Source organism: Octopus bimaculoides, chromosome 25 (genome assembly GCF_046866305.1).
Source record: "Octopus bimaculoides isolate indiv1 chromosome 25, ASM4686630v1, whole genome shotgun sequence".
NCBI classification, from domain to species: Eukaryota; Metazoa; Mollusca; class Cephalopoda; order Octopoda; family Octopodidae; genus Octopus; species Octopus bimaculoides.
This window is the reverse complement of record NC_142952.1, coordinates 13,218,500-13,238,302: the sequence shown is the minus strand read 5'-3', so window position 1 is coordinate 13,238,302 and position 19,803 is coordinate 13,218,500. Positions and strand designations below refer to the sequence as shown.

Here is a 19,803-nt window from a genome sequence, read left to right as displayed (position 1 = left end):
GGGTTCAACCCACTAAGGGATAGTATCTATCCAGTATACTGCTGGGAGGGTACCCAATTATTGCTACACTAGTGCTATACTATATACATATATATATGTGTGTGTGTGTATTTGTGTGTCTGTGTAAACATTCACACCCATATATGTAAACGTGTTATGTTCAATTATAATAGCAATTTTACATTATTCTGAAGAGAGTACAAATTTATTATTCTTAAACAAGAATATTATTGACAGTGACTTGGAAGTTATGGCCACCGAAACCATCGTCGGCCTGGATCTCGGTCACATTTGCTATCTATTTACAGTAATACGTCTGCCACAAGATTTAGCCATGTGTGACATTATTATTTTGTATTGCCCCGTAATGGAGCCTCGCTTTGGAGAAAAAAAACACCCTTTCTATTGTTATATGGATACCATATGGGTGTGTGTGTTCTTGTTTCTCTTTGTATGTTTATGTCTGTGCGTGTTCATGGCTTTGTGTGGATGTGTATGAGTGTGTTTATGGCTTTGTGCGTATGTGTATGGCTAGTTATGTATGCGCGCGTCTGTGTTTGCGCTTGAAAGTGTGTGTATGTCTGTGTGTGCTGATATTCTGACAGAACTTGCTTCTACTTGTCATTTGAATGGATGTTCGCGACTTCAAGGAAATACTAAATTCGCTTAAGTTAAGTTCATTTCAAATAACCAACAGTATTTGACGATGAAGCATATATTTTACTTGCTTTTTAGTTGTATAGCTTTCATCGCCAGTGGCCCATGAGTCCGTCTATTAAGATTTATAAGTGTAAGAAAGTACTCTTCCTTAATTAAGCAGACGTTCTAGGCTATAGCCAAGACGTCTTTCTCGGTTAAGTGGACGTTCAATGATATAGTCAAACTTACATGCTCCTTCCACTCTGCTATGAACATCCCGAAAGAAAACAAAAGCAACAACAGGGGCGGCAGCAGCAGCCATGAAACGTCTCTTTTAATTGAATGAATGAATGAATGGAAAGACGTTCGACTATTTCTCGCTACACCCCTAGTGTCTTCGATTGCAACTGCAGCGACCAAACAAACACGTGAACCAGCAGCATCAACAACAACAACAGCTGCTGCAGCAACAGTAGTAGTAGTAGTAGTAGTAGTAGTAATATCAGCAGCTGTAACAACAACATCATCTGCAGTTCGAACCGTTGCATCCTTTCATTCGTCTTCTGACGTGGTTGATTGATACATGATGAAATTACACGCAAAATTCCATGCCCAGCTCAGTGACGGCGATTGTTCGTTATGTTGAAGATGCCTTAACTTAAAAACGCTGCAAAGGTTTGTAGATATTTATTATTAATAATAACAAATGCCCTTTAATTATCATTATTCCTCTTGTTGCGGCAGACATCGTAAAGCACCAACTGAAATTTGTAATCTATGTTTTAACGACCTCCAATACAAAACGGAAGGGACCTCGTGCAATAAAACATGCTGGAATTCCCTAATATCTCAAAAAATATCCTCAAGTACAGTATTGTATTTTCTTTTATAAAATGGACTATTAAGTCAGTTTAATTAGTCTTAGTAATCGCAGGTTCCTTCATTTTCTCGCAGTATTATTTACTTTACACATGTGGAATCCTCGAATGTCTACAAATATTCTAATGTGTGCTGTTTTATGTCTATAAAATAAAAGTTTACTTCTTGTAAAATTGTTATTAACTCAGTTTGATTAATCTTAGTAGTCACTTCAGTGAAGTGCTGATTTATTTATAAATTTGGACAAATGCAGCATGTCGTTTCTGTTTACGTACAGATTCAACAACTTAACCGTGTGTTTGTGTGTGTATACACACGTACAGGGTATCCACAAAGTCATTAGACAAAAAGATAAATGAATTAAAATTACAACGGAAATTGGATAGCATAATATTAATAAAACTATCAATATCATTAAAAAAAACTTTAATAATAACATTAGTATACAGCAAAAATTTAGTTGCCACCTCTTCCAAGATTTTCCTAATGACTTTTTGAGATTGTCTTAAGACTTTGTGGATACGCTGTATGTATAAATATATGTAGTTTTATATAGATATTCTACAGCTTTATGTTATATATTTTCGAATTTTGTTGAGTGTCAACTTTGCCATTCGTACTTCTACGTTCAATAAAATTAAATACCGGTCGAATATTGGATCAATATAATTGACTGTTCCCTTTCATCCTATTTTTGGCTTGTGCCTATTTAAGAAATTATGTTTCTTGTTATTGTTAGAGTAAAACTCTTAAGACGAGATGTGTTTCAGCCCTTTTACATTCTATGTATATATTTATCAAATATCAACTAGACCTGTGAAAAAAATGAACTCTCCGTCGGGTCTCTAGCTATTGCAATAAAGTATATACTTAAAGTATATACAATAAAGTATATAGTGTCCTCATTTGAACTATAGTGTACCCTGGTCATATTTTATATATAAATATTCGAATTTTTTTTTCATAGTTCCGTTTACAATAAAATAAAGTACTTGTCAAGTACTGTGAGAAATAACAGTGGGGTTATGTAATCTGTTTTTGTTTTATTCTTCTGCCAAAGTGTGTGGATTTATACCTTTTTAATACCTCTTTTATTAATCACTGTTATAAATCCCCGCTGCTGACAATTTTGCCCTTCATTTATCTAGTAGGGGTCGGATAAACTATAGTACTAACCAACTACTAGGGTTGATCTCATTGACTGTTATTCTTCCTAGCCGTGTGTCAATATTAGAATTGTTGTTGCTGAAGTCGCCTGAAGGCAAATTAGCGGAATTAAACCTTTCATCAACTTTGCCTTACGTGTTCAAATCTCGTTAGGATCGCCTTGATCGTTTCTCTTTTTGGAAGTATGGTTGTGCCGATAAAATAAGTAGTAGGTAGTGCTGTCGATTTAGTTGACTGTTCCCACCACTGCCACCTTTTCTTGGCCTTTATGCTAAAATTAAAAATCATTATTATCATTTTATGTTACAAGTTTGAATCCCGCCGAGGTCAACTGTGGATTTTTAGGCCCCCAGACGAAAATATCTACTGTATATGAGTTCAAACCCTCGTTGGTTAACTTCACTTTCCGCGGTCGATAAAATAAAGTACTGGAGTAGATTGAGTATTCGTAGAGAGTGTCCCACATCTAAATGGAATTAAAATAGAAGACGAAAACTGTTTTGTCTTACAACTTTCCAAGATTGTCGACAAGTATTGAGGTCATGGGATAAGAAATCGTTATTTAACTCCAGGTGATGCGCTCTGAACGAGCAGGCCCATGATTTAATGCATTCCATTCAAGACAGTCATTAAATTTTCAAATACAGTTCATCTAGAACTACATCATCCAATGTGTACCACATATTTAAAGAAAGCAGCGTACAGTTTGAGGGAGACATGTCTGTCTGCTATTTCTAGCCGATCGGATAACCACATAAGTGGTAAATCAACGAAGGAGCCTTACGCGATCGCTCGACTTGCTAGCAATAGCAGCCAAATTTCCCTCCACTCACATGCTAAGAAAATGGCACCTTGGTTAATGGGTCCTGTGTTTCTTACACAAATGAAAAAAAACGAGATGGTTATTGTTGGAATGTCTTTGATCACAAGTCTGCTCAGCCAGGACTGATGAGGAGTTGGACATCAACCATATAAGGAGTTGCGTTGTCGTTGTTAAAGTGACTGAAATAGTTAACTACCAACCAGATTTAATGCTTTTTAGGCCTGCATTTTCTGTTAAAATCTGGTTTGGGTCATCTGTGTCTTTCTTTATTCTGGGTTCGATAAAATACCTCTAATGTATTGTGCTATCAAAAGCAATCTAACCGTGACTGTCCCGTCCTTCTGTAGTATGTCTAGTACTGCGTTAACTAATGTATCTTCCTTTTTAACACTTTAAGATTTGGTTGTTAATTCTAAGAGGTCCCACATAAGGATTCCCACGTCGACTCATTATTGTTTTTGATTAACCCCAGAACAGTTTTGACCAAGCAAACCTAAGATCAAAAGCAATCCAGTCGTACCTAGCCTGTTTTTTTAAAATTTCTATTTAGTGTTACATTAGCTAAACCTATTTTAGAAAGAGAACACATTACCCGACGTGTCCTTCATCTTTAACCCAATGAGGTTTCATTTGAAGGTTTGACTGCTGTTTCTAGAAGGCGATGTGACTATATAAATGCTCTCAAAACTTCAGAAAAAATGCATTGTAGTATTTAGTTCTTTACATTTTGAGTTCAAATCTAGCTGAGGTCAATTCTGCCTTCAACTACCACCCACCCACATACACGATAAATAAAAACATTTTGACCTTATGCCTAATCTTCATGATTTAATGTTTGGTTTTCTCTCTAGCATGGGTCGGAAGGTTTCACTGGATCCAGTGAGCTGCAGGGCTGCACAGAGTTCCAGTATCTGCTTGGGCATGCTTTCTACAGCTGGATACCCTTCCTAACACCAACTATTTTATAGTGTGTACTAAATGCTTTTTACATGGCACCAGCACCAGTGAGGTTGCCAAGTAACTTACAAGACAGAAAAAGAACAGGGTAAAAAGGAAAAAGCTCCTACTTACTAAGTGCAGGAAGTGGGGGTATTTGAGAAGGGAATGTTGTTTTATGTCAAGTGTTGAAAGGTTAAAGCAGTGGTCCTCAACTAAGGTCCATATGACCCTCAAGGGTTCACATAGAATTTTGTTTTTAAAATTTATGTGCAATGAATTGCTTAGACTTCTACAGTACACAAAATTTTTTAACAATTTTTGATACAATTCCTAATAACATTTAATTATATAAAAATACAGTAAGATTTTTTATTAATATATCCATTGAATGGCTATTGAGTTCCAGGAGAGTAGAATAGGAACCAAAGGGGTTCCATAGGTAAAAAATGGTTGAGAATCACTGAGCTAAAGTATGATTGAGGGACAAGACAGTGTCTTGCTATAGAGCAGCATTTCTCAGCTGGGGTTCCCTGGAACCTTAGGGTTCCTAGGGGTTCCACAAGAAATAGTGAGGTAAGCTAATGCTAATTTCATGATCGTAATATTACTATATATGCACAACATATTGGTTATTGTAATATTGTTATAAAGACATCATCCTATTTAACTTATGTTATCAAAAAATATAACAACTGTTGAGGATATATTTAGTGATGTCTGTAATTTATGTAATTTATGCATTTATGTAAATTTATGGTTATATATATAATATATATATATATATATATATATATATATATATATATATATATGATATTCGATGACTGTGCTAGTGGAGCGCTAAGAGCACCATCCGAGCGTGATTGTTGCCAGTGCTGCTGGACTGACCCCTGTGCAGGTGGCATGTAAAAAAAACACCATTTGAGCATGGCTGTTGCCAGTACCGCCTGACTGGCCCTCATGCCAGTGGCACATAAAAGCACCCACTACACTCTCGGAGTGGTTGGCATTAGGAAAGGCATCCAGCTGTAGAAACTCTGTCAAATCAGATTGGAACCTAGTGCAGCCATCTGGTTCCAATCGTCCAACCCATGCTAGCATGGAAAGCGGACGTTAAACAATTACCATGTGAACTACAATGAAGAAAATATGAGAAAGATATGATATATAGTCTTTTTTTTGTGCAGGGGTTCCTTGAGACATGTAATTTATTTCAAGGGATACGCAAAGATAAAAAGGTTGAGAAACACTGCTATAGAGGAAATGCATTATATATGTGGGGGTGGGAGTAGTTCAGAAGTGGATGAGCAAACTGATATGAAGAGGAAATCATGGAAAGAGAATGGGTATTTTCATAAGAGTGTGAGGAGAGAGTAACAAATGGTTAAAGACTGAAATAGTTAAGTACCAACCAGACTTAATACTTTTTAGTCCTGCATTTCATGTTAAAATCTTGTTTGGGTCGTCTTTGTCTTTCTTTCTTCAGTGTTCGATAAAATATACACCACTTGTGTATTGTGCTATCAATAGATTTAAGTATAACCCTTGTTGTTTAGCCCCAGGTCAATTCTGACTGAGCAGACATTTGATCAGAAACAATCTAGCCATGACTGTCCTGGTGATGAACAAGAATGGAGGTGCAGTGTCTATGTAATAAGTCCTTGTTGTTGTGTAGCTTTATGTTGGCTCTGATCAAACAGACCTATGCTATGTTCATAATAACTAAAACAATTAAAAGATAAAAGATACCTCGCCCCTACAGCAAAGCACCTGTTCGTATGCCTGTATCTTACATTTACCTCTCATCACTTGGCATAAAGCCATCTACCTGAATACTACACCCTACCTCAGTTGAAGAAGCTTGTCTTGTGAGTTACTTGCCAATCTCACTGGTGCCAGTGTTATATAAAAACCACCCAGTACACTCTGTAAAATCAGATGGCATTAGGAAAGGCATCCATCTATATAGAAACTATGCTGAAGCAGACATTGGCGTTGGTGCAGTCAAACAGCTTGCCAGCTCCTGTTGAACAATCCGTCTTAACCCGTCCCAGTATGAAAAACACACATTAACCCTTTAGCATTTGGATTACTTTGTCACATGTAATGCTTATTTATTCACATTGTTTTAAATTATCTTGTTGCTTTGTGATTTCAATGATGTGGTTGTTTATTTTTAGAACGACATTGGAGGGTAAGTATTAGAGGCCAGATCTAGCCAGTTCAAACATAAAGTAAGTGGAATATTTGAGCTTAGATGGGGCTGATTTTAAACACTAACGGTTAAATGGCAATAATAATAATGATGATGAAACAAAAAAAAAAAAAAAAGTTAAAACCAGGTGATGGTAGTATTTGAGGAAGATTTAGCTTCAGTTTGAATGACTGAATACAGGCTTCTGTACAAGGTTATGAAAGCTTCCGTGTTAAAGTACAAGAAGTATCTTTGCTAGGTCACATACTGTCGTTGTAGTTGGAGTGTGTCAGAAATAGAATACCTAGATAGAATGACAAAGCAAATCAACATTCAACAAAGAAACCTTTATATTCTTCTTTGAAGTAAAAACAAGGGTGCGGCATACTTTAAACATAAGAAGATTAGGTCACAGAATCATTGGAAGCCTGGAAAATACTGTGAGTCATTAGCTTAATCATTTATACCTCCCTTTTGAATTTAGTGGCCTTGTCCTGATGCAAGAGCCTCAGACAAATGCTTTGTGTCATTTCTTTTAGCTGTTTGCATTGAAGTCTCCTTCCTTCTAGTTTTAATAAAATGGAGTAGCAATCCAGTACCAGCCCTTTATTTTATTGAAGGGGAATGGTTAATTGCTATAATTAATTAAACCACCCCCATACTTCCTTCAGGATTACCGACTTTGTGTCTAAATTAGAAACATTTAAAGGTGTTGTAGTAGAATCATTAAAGTATCAGGAAAATTGCTTTGCAGTATTTGTTCTGGCTCTTAACACTCTGAGTAAAGGTGTGTGGCTTAGTGGTTAGGTTATTTGGCTCACAGTTGTAAGGTTGTCAGTTCGATACTCGACAGTGCGTTGTGCTGTTGAGCAAGACACTTTATTTTATGTTACCTCACTCCACTCAGCAGACAGAAATGAGTTGTACCTGTATTTCAAAAAGCCAGCCTTGTTATATTCTGTGTATCACAGACATATGTGCATTAAGTGTACGTATGTCTGTGGAGTGCTCAGCCACTTGCACGTTAATTTCACAAGCAGGCTGTTCTGTTGATTGGATCAACTGGAACCCTCATTATTTTAACTCACAGTGCCAGTTAGTTAACATTATGAGTTCAAATCCCAGTAGAATCAGTTTTGCCTTTCTTTCTGAGGTTGATTAAAATAAAATACCAGTCAAGTGCTAGGGTGGGGTGGGGGTCTAAATAATCAGCAGTATCCTATCTCAATATATAGTTGCTTGATCTAATAGAAATAGCAGTCAGACCTCCTCAAATCAATCTCTGCTGTCTTGAAGAAAGACAATAAAATATCAGTCTAGCATATTGGAATGATAAAATTATTAGCATATCAAATAGGTACCTTGTGGTATTTATTCTAATTCTCTGTGTTCTCTGCTCTTGGGTGGTAGATTTAATCTGCCACCACTTGTCCTTGGGTACCTTTTGTGTGGTGCATCATGTTGCAAGCATTCTTATCAGGTTTTGTGTCGGAGGATAACTTCCTCCTTTCCTTCTCCTAGTCTTGGAATTCCTGAAAGAAAGGCTCGAGGACACTGGCCCTTCCTTCCCTGATTACATGAGCTGCAGGCATGGTTGTATAGTTAAGAAGCTCAAAGTGCAACTACATGATTCAGGTTCAGTCACGTGGCATGGCACCTAAAGCAAGTGTCTTCTATTTTAGCCCCAGGGTTGACCAATGCCTCGATAATGAATTTGGTAGACAGGAGCTGTGTTGAAACTTGTTGTCAATATATGCAGGGTCTGTATAATCAACAATATCCTACCCGTTCACAGCAGAAATACTGATGCTGGCGCCATGTAAAATGCACCAGCGCTTGTGTCATGTAAAAAGCACTGGTATTGGTGTCTCATAATAAGCACTGGTGCCACATAAAAAGCACTGGTGATGGGGCCACGTAAAAAGCACTGGTGACGGTGCCACGTAAAAAGCACTGATTCTGGTGCCACATAAAAAGCATCAATGGCATTAGGAAAGGCATCCAGCCATAGAAACTATTCCAAAACAGACAATGGATCCTGGTTCAGCCTCCAGCCTTACCAGCTTCTGTCAAACCATCCAACCCATGCCAGCATGGAGAATGGACATTAAATGTTGATGATGATCTTAACTCAATTTGTCTTACACTACGCAACATAATCATTACACCACATTGTACCACATACAATACACTGCACCACATCACACCAACTGCATTGTGGCACACACACACACATGCACCCATCACACCTCACCATATATTGCCATCACTTATTTTGTCTACACTAACTACAACACGTCCTCATCTTTTTACATCAATCAATACATTTGTGTGTGTTTGTGCATACACACACATTAGCCAAATTGACTACAGCGACTCTTTAGCTATAACCATCACCACCACCACCACCTTTCATAGTATTGATGAAATATTGAGCGCTGTCCAATAACATTATTACAATGTTTATGAAATATTGGACCAAAACCAAATTTCTCCGAAGATGGTCGGGTGGCTGAATCAGTAGAGTACCAGACAAAATACTATGCAATATTTGTTTCAAGCTCTTCATTTTCCTGAGTTCAAATCCCACTTATGTCAACTTTACCTTTCATCCTTGATGGGGGAAGTGGGGAATAACACCGTGTTACAAAATTTTAATTTTTTTGTCTCTGGTCAGTAAGTGTTTTTTTCCTATTTGCTTCTATCTAGAAATTCAATGAAATCACTTCCATTTTCTTCAAGCTTTGCTTTTCTGACCTGGACATCAATGTTTTAAAACTGATATATTTTCCATTACATTTCAAACAGATTCAGTGCTGAGTTGCTGAAGCAGAAATATCGTTTAAGTGAATACTCTGCTCAGTACCACAGATTTGCTTGTCAGTTGCTTGACTGTAACCAGTTGAGCTTGTCCACTTAGTGGCTGACAATATTTGCAGTTCTGATGATGAGCAGAAGTAATGGGGGACCATCATAGCCATATGTTGAGGGATTCTTTCTGTTTTGAATAAACATAGCAAAAGCAAAGTTTGAAGGGAATATTAGCCATTTTTTTATAGTTTCTAGGGGTAAGCAAATAAGAAATAACACTTGCTATCCAAGGACAAAAGTCATATTACACAGTGAGCAGGAGTAAAGGGGGAGCATCATAGCCATGTGTTGAGAGGGATTCTTTGAGGTTTGAATAGATGTAAGGAAAGCAAAGTTTGAAGGAAATATTAGCCATTTTTTTAATAGTTTCTAGGGGTTGTTGTTGGCACTCCATTGCTTACGACGTCAAGGGTTCCAGTTGATCCGATCAAAGGAACAGCCTGCTCTTGAAATTAACGTGCAAGTGGCTGAGCACTCCACAGACACGTGTACCCTTAACGTAGTTCTCGGGGATATTCAGCGTGACACAGTGTGACAAGGCTGACCCTTTGAAATACAGGTACAACAGAAAGAGGGAGAAAGAGTGAGAGAAAGTTGTGGTGAAAGAGTACAGCAGGGTTTGCCACCATCCCCTTCCGGAGCCTCGTGGAGCTTTAGGTGTTTTCGCTCAATAAACACTCACAACGCCCGGTCTGGGAATCAAAACCGCGATCCTATGGCCGCGAGTCCGCTGCCCTAACCACTAGGCCATTGCACCTCCACTTTCTAGGGGTAAGCAAATAAGAAATAACAGTTGCTACCCAAGGACAAAAATCGTGTTACACAGTGAGCAGGAGTGAAGGAGAGCATCATAGCCATGTGTTGAGAAAGACTCTTTGGGATTTGAATAAATGTAAGGAAAGCAAAGTTTGAAGGAAATATTAGCCATTTTTCATACTTTCCAAGGGCAAGCAAATAGTAAATAACAGTTGCTACCCAAGGACAAAAATCTTGTTACACTGCGTAATACAGGGTAATTCACAATGAATGGTACAAAAAAAGAAAACGTACCAGTGAGTGCTATAATGAATATATTGCAAAAACGCAGATGTGACATGTGTGACTGTCAGTAGGAACTTGAAAGGTTGACCTTTTACGTTGCATCTGTATTGTTGCAATATCTTCATTACAACACCTGCATGTACGTTTTCTTGTTGTACCATTCATTTTGAATTACCCTGTATAAGGTGCCTGTCAATTGCTACAGTTGATGTAATTGATTAACCACTTCCCTCTGAATTAGTGGACTTATGTTTAAATCAGGAATAATTATTTAAAGGCAATGAACAAACAGACACGGTAGAGCCTTGGAAAAAAAAAAATTACTGGGATCGATTGTATCAACTAACTCTTCTCACCCATTGAAATTACTGGCCATGTGCCTGAATGAGAAACAATTGTTATTGTTGTAGAATTAATGAAATAACGAACTAAAACAAAGCTCTCTGATTACAAACATCATCAACCAAGTTCTCGCTCTCTCTCTCTCTCCCTCTCTCACTCTTCCTTTTATTATCATCCATTCTACATGACAGTATTCTAAATTATAAACAGCATATGAGGCAGTAAGCTGGCAGAATCGTTAGCATATCAAGCAAAATGCTTACTGGCATTTCATCTATTGTTACATTTTGAGTTCAAATTCTAAAGGGTTAATGCAGTATGTTATCTACACTGAGATAGCTTTTAGCCCACATTGCTGACATTGTAGCCATTATGACAAGGCATTTTAACAGTATTTACCCCCACCCCACTGACAAACCTTCCCTCAAGCCATCTTATTTCTTTATTGCCCACATGCGGCTAAACATAGAGGGGACAAACAAGGACAGACAAAGGGATTAAGTTGATTAGAATCGACTCCAGTGTGTAACTGGTATTTAATTTATCGACCCTGAAAGAACGAAAGGCAAAGTTGACCTCAGTGGAATTTGAACTCAGAATGTAATGGCAGACGAAATAGCATTTCGCCCGGCGTGCTAACGCTTCTGCCAGCTCTCCGCCTTCCCTTAACCCATCTTACCATCACTCTTTCTCTCCACCCATGCTCACTACGTGCAGCATTTACATTTGACCCATGTAAATGCAGCACGTAGTGCATGTTAAAACGATGATGATGGTGATATAGGTGCAGACATGGTTATGTGGTAAGAAGTGTGCTTCCCAACTACATGTTTCCAGGTTCAGTCCCACTCTGTGGCACCTTAGCCAACTGTCTTCTATGGCCTTGGGCCAACCAAAGTTTTGTGAGTGGGTTTGGTAGATGGAGACTGAAAGAAGCCCATCATATATATGAATATTTTTGTGTGTGTCTTTGTGTCAGTGTTTGTTCCCCACTAATACATGACAGCCAGTGTGGTGTGTTTACATCTGCATAACTTAGCGGTTTGGCAAAAGAGACCGATAAAATAAGTACCAGTATTTTAAAAAAATAATTATTAAGGTCGATTCTTTTGACTAAAAATTCTTCAGTGTAGTGCCCCAGTCTGGCAACCGTGTAGTAACTGAAACACGTAAAAGATATAGATATGTTTAAGATGCATTATATTTTGAAATAAAACAGATAGTCATGGCTGGAATACTCTGAACATAGATCTTGGAGCTAACCTGGATCTAAGCAGTGAGAGATAATATTTATCACCACTTGAACGTAGATGTTCTGTTAGAACAAGTTATACTGCAGTAGATACCATGAGTGAAACTCTTATATTGGTTTTTTGGTGCAAAATGCACTCTTGTTTATATTGCTAGCAGGGAGATAAATTCCTACCATTTCCAGCACCAAGATCTCCAGATCATGTGGTTTCAATCTTGTTTGGTTTTGTCAATGATGGATACTCAATCACTAGAAGCAGCAGTAATTCGTCTCCTTGCCAGCAAATTATAGAAAAACAGTGCCAGAACAGACGCTAGTGTCACAATTAGCCAGTTAGCTTATTAAACAAAATATATTAGCAACAGAGGCAATATTAATAACAAGAGGTAGTATTTATCCTCACTCAAACATGGATGTTCTATTAGAAGAAACTTTATTGCAGTAGATTCCATGAGAGAAACCCTCGTATTAGCTATTTTGGTGCAAAATGCACCCTTGTTTATATAACTAGTGGTCAGATAAATCCTTGACCTCTCCAGCACCAAGACCACCAGACCACGTGGTTTTGAACTTGTTTGGTCTTGTCAATGATGGACACTTGACTGCTAGAGACAGCAGTGAATCATCCCCCCACCATTGATATATGGAATGCCAATGCCAAACAGGTGCTGGTGTCATGATTAGCCAGTTAGCTTGTTAAACAACAACTTATTCAACAATTTATTCTGTCTGTGCAAAGACTGGACAGTTGGAAATGATGTACTTATTTCTTTCTCTTCGTTACATAATCTACAATTGTTAATTAACCTTTTATCATTTTATTTTTAGTTGTTGTTTTATGCCAAGACATTGATGTTGTATTTCTGAATCGAGTCCAAAGTTTTCAACCCATTGTTCTCTCGCCTATTGATTACTCTTCACCAATGTCTGTTCTTGCATTATACTAACCTTGGAGACTTCTTTCTTTCCATTATTTTTGTTACTGTCTAAATGAAATTATTATTTACAACAAAAAAAAAAAAATCCAAAAAAATTCATTATTTCTTTTGTGTCTTTTCTGAGTTTTACTTCCAATTTTTTTTTTCTAATGTTTCTATAAAGCAGCTTTTTGCTTTCAGTATCTAGTTTGATTGTGATTGTTTCCTTGTAAACTATAAACATGGAGAAAACTTGGTTTCTGTCATGCTATCTTATACAATTCAGTCTTCCTTTGTAGTGTTTATTTCATAATAGACTCACTGTACTTTGTATTAGTAGTATATTGTATTACTAATGTGTCCCCAACTGAAAAATTATGATATTTTGTTAATTATAGAGAATAGTGCATCCATTTAATTGAAATTAAACATTAATTGGCTTGCTTGCTTTTGAAATATCGTCCATAGCAGTAGTAGTAATAGCAGCAGCAGCAACAGTGTTCTCATTGTTTATATAAGAAGGTCCATTCCATCTTCTTTCTATATCAAGAACTACATTGTCCAATATATATCCTTATTGAAGATTGTAAGATGAGGTTTGAATGTGATTGAGCTGTTATTTTCAGCATCATCATGTCATGCAGACAAGCTGATGTGTAATGGCATCACTTTACTTCTTAAGCAACAATACAGATGAGAAGAACTTTCACTTGTGCTGCTTCTCATGATCTCACTATTATCAGTGTCCCAAGACAAAAATATTGGCACAAGTACCCTTCATAGGTCCCTAACATGGGCACCTCTCACGTGTCACCAGTGTGGGTGCCTTGCACACATCCCCAGCATGAGTATCCTTTACACATCACTGACATGGGTGTCCCTCACATTTCACTGGCACAGGTGCTTTTCATGTATCACCAGCACAGGTGCCTTTTACATGTCAGCGGCACTGGCGACAACTACAATTTCCCTAGGCTTTATTTGTGATCTAGGGCCAGATAGTTGTTGGGTGCTATACCTTGTCAAAAGGTAGCATGTGTCTAGTCCAGTGTGGGCAGGTGACTTCCACTCTAGCCGTCAGCCAGCCAATATCGTGTGAGTGAATTTGGTAGATAGAAACTGTAAGAAGTTTGTTGTGTATGTATGCATGCTTGGCTTGAATAAATGTTGCATTCTGTACATTTTGCATGTAAAACCCTTGTATTATAGACATTGATGGTTGTCGTCCTTTCCCCATCAATAAATTCTTTGCTGGTTCTGTGCTTTCAAAGATGTGTGGAATAATCCACCTGACAAACTTCCACACAGTTCATGTATATCTGATTTCCCTCACAAGGTTTGGGTTGGCCCAAGGTTGTGATAAGAGATACTTGTCTGAGATGTCAAACAGTGAGTTTGAACCCAGGAACTTGTGATTGCAAAGTGAACTTCTTAACCAATTTGGCCATACTGCATCTGAAGAACACAGGGGTATTAATACTCACAACAGTAAATCTAATGGCATCAACATTACCATAGTTCATATTTAGTTGTAAGTAAAGGGTAAAGACACCCCCAACCTTTGGTCATGAATGACCATAGGTTTACACCTAGAAAGTTCCCTTCCGAGGCACAAGTCTGAGCAAGATTGTTTATGCAAGAACAGCAGTCACCATTGCATACCAGTCTCCTCTCTCTGTGCCACTGATGTTTTCAAGGGAAAGGCAAAAGCTGATACCACCAGTGACATTACAACTCATCTCTACAGACAGCTGAATGAACTGGAGCGATGGGAATTAAAGAATCTTGCTCAATAACACAGCACACAGCCCTATTCAGGAATCAAACTCACATTCTCATGATTGTAAACCCAATGCTTTAACCACTGAGCCATATACCTTCACATATAGTGGTATCAACAATTCAACTAAATATCAAACATGTCTGTTTTTACCATTACACTGCAGTACAGTTCTATATTTAATAGATGAGGAATTGTGTACATTATTTACATTTGACAGATATTTGTTCTCATCTTGTTTGTTGTTAACACGTTTCGGCTGATATACCCTCCAGCCTTCATCAGGTGTCTTTGGGGAAATTTTGAACCTGGGTTCTCATTCTTAAGGTATTTTTCGATGTTATTATTATTATTGTTGTTGTTGTTGTTGTTGTTGTTCAGGTCACTGCTTGGAATCGAACTCGGAATCTTGGGGTTAGTAGTCCGCGCTCTTAACCACTATGCCATATGTCCGTGATGAAGGCTAGCAGGTATATCAGCTGAAACGTTGTGTTAACAACAAACAAGATGAGGACAAATATCTGTCAAATTATAAATATTACACTGCAGTATTTTCTAGTAGCACAGGGAGATGTATTGTAGTGTTGTATGGTGCTAGATTATGTGATATAATGTGGTTCTGTGTTGTAGTACATACAGGATATTTGGGCTAAATTTGACAGTTTGCATAAAAGGAAAAGTAAACAATATCTCATCCAAAAATAAAAGTATTGTAGCCATCTTCAGCATCCACCAATGGCCTCAAGATGGTTCTGGAACCTGATACATGCATTCTTCTTTGTGTCCCCAGGATGGTCTTAGAACACTTCCTTGATCTTCAACACTGGCTCACCCTTAATGTTGCAGGCAGAGCGGTTGGTGTCTTTCTCAACCATGCCCTACACAAAGTAATCCATGGGATTACAAATGGAGGAATTAAAAGGTCAAAAATCAGGACTGGTGATGTCGTAGAAATCCTCTGACAACCACTTCTGGTATGGCAAGGATCCAAATCCTGCTGCCACACATAGCTTTCCAGCAGCAACTCATTCCAGTGAAGGTTTGACCGCAGTCTGCACCAGTTTCACATAGCTGTCTGAATTAAACCTAAGGCCCTGTTCAGAGATGAGGGATGGTATGATGTCACCCTCACTGGTAAGATACCCAAAGACCATCACAGTTCTGGGAGAACTTGGTTTTCATGATGTCCATGTCCTATCTTACAGCCTTTACTGTGTTCATAGAACATACAGCAGTCATGACACAAATCATCATGATACAGGTAACTTTTCCTATATTCAGTCATTCCATGTTGGTTAACTTTTTCTCAAGTATAACTTTTATATTTATGCTCTCCAACATTGTTGACTGTTCACCAATACATCAAGCTGTTCTTGAAAAAAAGAGACATAAAAAAATAGTCTCATGAAAATATTGTGTAAAGAAAAGGAATAGAATGAATAGATATAAAAACATGAATGAAAATTTTATTATGAATGAAAGATTAAACTTTATATAACTTAAGTCATAATAAAACAATTAACTATATTGTATAATCAAAGAAATTAAATAAAAAGACTAGTTATTTATCTCATAAAATAAAAAGAAATATTAAACAGTATTAATAGAAAAAATTCAACCCTAATCTAATCGAAGTCTTAGTTTAGGCTAAGATGATAAACTTACTGCTAATTAACTTAGCAGTTCAGCAAGAGACCAATAGAATAAGTACTAGGCTTTAAAAAAAATAAGTCCTCAGGTTAATTTGTTCAACTAAAACTCTTCAAGGCAGTGCTCCAGCATGGCCAGTCAAATGACTGAAACAGGTAGAAGAATAAAAGAATCAGATTCATATTGTCACTGCAGGGCTGTCTTCCTGAATAGGACACTTCACTCTGAATGATATGGCCTGAATGGGCCATCACAGCCCTGAGCTGACATACATTTCCTAACTGTTTAGTAAACTACCCTTGTCTGTCAGTGATCTTTTTCTATTCTTAAAATCCTGCACCTTAAGCGACTCTACCTGTTGCCCAGTCCTAAACACCATATCAACATCATCGTCATCATTATGTGACATCCGCTTTCTATGCTGGAATGGGATGGACAGTTTGATGGGCGCTGACAAGCTGAGGGCTGCACCAGGCTCCAATTGTGTGTTTTGGCTTGGTTTCTACAGCTGGATGCCCTTCCTAATGCCAACCACTTTACAGAGTGTACTAGGTGTCTTTTATGTGTCACTGGCATGGAGACGTTTGACATGGTACTGGCACAACCACATTTTTTATGTGGCACTAGCATTATGTGGTGCTTCTTATATAGTACCAACAGGGTTCCTTCTTTTGTGGTGATGGCATGTGTTTTTTTTTTCCATGACACCCGCATGGGTGCTTTTTGCATGGCATCAGCACACATTACTGTAATTCAAATAGTGTTTTTGTTTGGGGCTGAGACTAGAATACAGCTCTTCTGTGCAAGAAACAAAGTTTAACCACATTTTAGGGAAAAACTTCCTGTCAAAAGATTTCATGTTGTGCCCAAATACACAATGAAATATACACCCTGTATTTGAACTCCAAGAGCTATGAGCTCACTCATCCATCTTTTTGTTACACCGCTTCTAAATATTAATGGCCTTCTGCCTTCTTGGATAATGTATGTGTGCATGCATGTGTGTACATGTTTGTATGTGTGTGCTTGTTTGTTTGTGTGTGTGTGTGTGTACACGTAGGTGTATGTGTATTTGTGTGGATGAATGTATATTGTGTTTGTGAGTCTGCATGTATGCATAAATGCAGCTACTTATGTAAGTGCATCTATGAATAAATCTGTTTACGTTTGTGTGTATGGGTGTATGTGTATGTACAAAAGAATATATCAATATTTGTGTGTGTATGTGGTTATTTGTGAGTAAGTGTTTGCAGTTGTATGTGTTTCTCTATTTGTGCATCTGTATATGTATTTGTAACAGGCTTATGTGTGTATATATATATGTGTGTACACACGAGAGAAAGCATAACTATGTGTGTGAGAGAGACAGACATACAGACAGACATCTCACAGCTATGTTTAAACGGTTACAAGTATTGACTTGTAGTTGTTTTCAGTCTTCTGAAGCTTGACTGAACTCATCATCATCATCATCATCATCATCAGTATTATTAATTAGAGAAGCTAAAAATACCATTTTCTGTAGAGAAATCAATGTATTACAAATTTATCTTTACAGTTGTTTTCACTGCCAATCTTTCTCTATTTCAGTAATAATGGCTCCTCCATTCTTTTGTTGTGTGTGTATATTTTTTTTTAATATAGTTTTATAACTACAAGGATGGAATGGGAAGATTTTTGATAAATTTGGACAAAAATCTGTGTGTGTGTGTGTGTGTGTGTGTGCGTGTGTGCGTGCGCGCGTGTGCGCGTGTGCGCGCGTGTGTGTGCGTGCGTGCGTGGGTGCGTGTGTGTGTATCTGGGATGTACTTTTGTCATCATCATCACCATCATCAGCATTTTAATAAGGGAATGTTTATATGTTCACTTTATCTTTTATAAATAGTATTTAAATCTTCAAATCATTTTCTGTCTTCAAGAAAGGAAGGACACAACATAGTTCTAGATATATAATTGCTGAATAAAAGATGGGATGGTCACAGCTGGTATGTCAGTCAAATAACGAACAGTCAACATTTTTGTCTCCATTACCACTTCACTGTTTGACTGGTTAGCAGTGTTAAGTTTCCTTTGTCTAGGATTAAACAATTTTAACAAATTTTTTTACTATGTTTGCATGGGTTGAGTGAATCTGACAAGAACAGAAGTGAGAATGGTTTGGTGAATAAGAGAGAGAGAGAGAGAGAGAGAGAGAGAGATAAACGATGAATAGCAGAGAATGAAGAGAATAGAGCCTGTGTGAGGTGTGAAGAGAAATGGGATGAAATGGTTGAGTCATGTGCTAACAATGAATGACAGTGACCCGGTAAGAGGAGTAATGGAAATGAATGTGGGAGGAAGCAGAGGAAGAGGAATGGCTATAGGTAATGGATGAGGACAAGACATTGGCGAAAGGAAGGTGTAAATGATGGAGGAAAATAGAAAAGACTGTCATGGAGCCCAAAAGGCTAACCTTTGCTTTAGCCAAGGAAATGGCCTTAAAATGCTCATGTCTACTGATTCTGCTCTTCACTAGCCTAACAGTAATGTTTCAAATTTTGGGTCTAGGCTAGCAGTTTAAGGGAGAGGGAATAAGTTGATTACATTGACCCCTATGTTGTATTTTATTTTATTGACCCTAAAAGGATGAAAAGCAAAGTTCTCTTCAGCTTATTTGAACTCAGGCCTGAAAGAACTAAAAGAGACGCTGTTAAACGTTTTGTTTGATGTGCCAGCAAGTCTACCACTTTGCTGCCTTATAATAATAATCCTTTCTACTGGAAACACAAAGCCTCAAATTAGCAGGGAGGGGACTAGTCGATTACATCGACCCCCCAGTGTTCAGTTCTCTTGTGTATATTTAAGTTATTTTACTATTTCTAATCCCTTTCTATTTATTATGTTGAGTGTATCTGCTTGTGTGTGTCTGTATTTACTGCATAGTTCATGACGTATCAGATTGTTATAGAGGTTAAAGTCAACGATATAAACATTATAAATAGAAATACCCCAAAACTAGAACAAGAACGCAACAGACGACAATGAAACATCTGGGCAGACAATACAAAGACAGACAGGAAAAAACAAGGAGGCGGGGGGTCATTCGTGGCCTTCTCTCCTCAGTCAAGTTTCCAGCGTGCCTTCATGCTTGCATGAAGTTGGTCCCAATTCTCTGACTGGCCACTGCTGTCTCTATTTTGCAGAAGAAATTGGTGGTACAGGGTCTGAGAACACCATCTTGACATCAACCGGCACAAACTGATAGTGGCTGTTCAGACTCCTTTATCTATTGATTTTTCTCTGCTTTGCTTTATGTGCAGCAACACCCAG

The 19,803-nt window shown here is 37.8% G+C and overlaps 1 protein-coding gene across 2 annotated transcripts in view; it reads left to right on the top strand.

The window, feature by feature from the left end:
* The first annotated feature begins 294 nt into the window (after positions 1 to 294).
* The window catches only part of LOC106882747 (uncharacterized), a 40,142-nt gene continuing 20,633 nt past the window's right edge, over positions 295 to 19,803 (top strand). The window contains exons 1-2 of one of the 2 annotated variants that reach the window (XM_089342063.1): positions 550 to 1,314; positions 6,628 to 6,641. The gene's annotated coding sequence lies outside the window, so the exon portion shown is untranslated. Of the gene's footprint in view, positions 1,315 to 6,627; positions 6,642 to 19,803 lie in introns of both variants that reach the window. The other variant, XM_089342062.1, reaches the window with a different exon arrangement.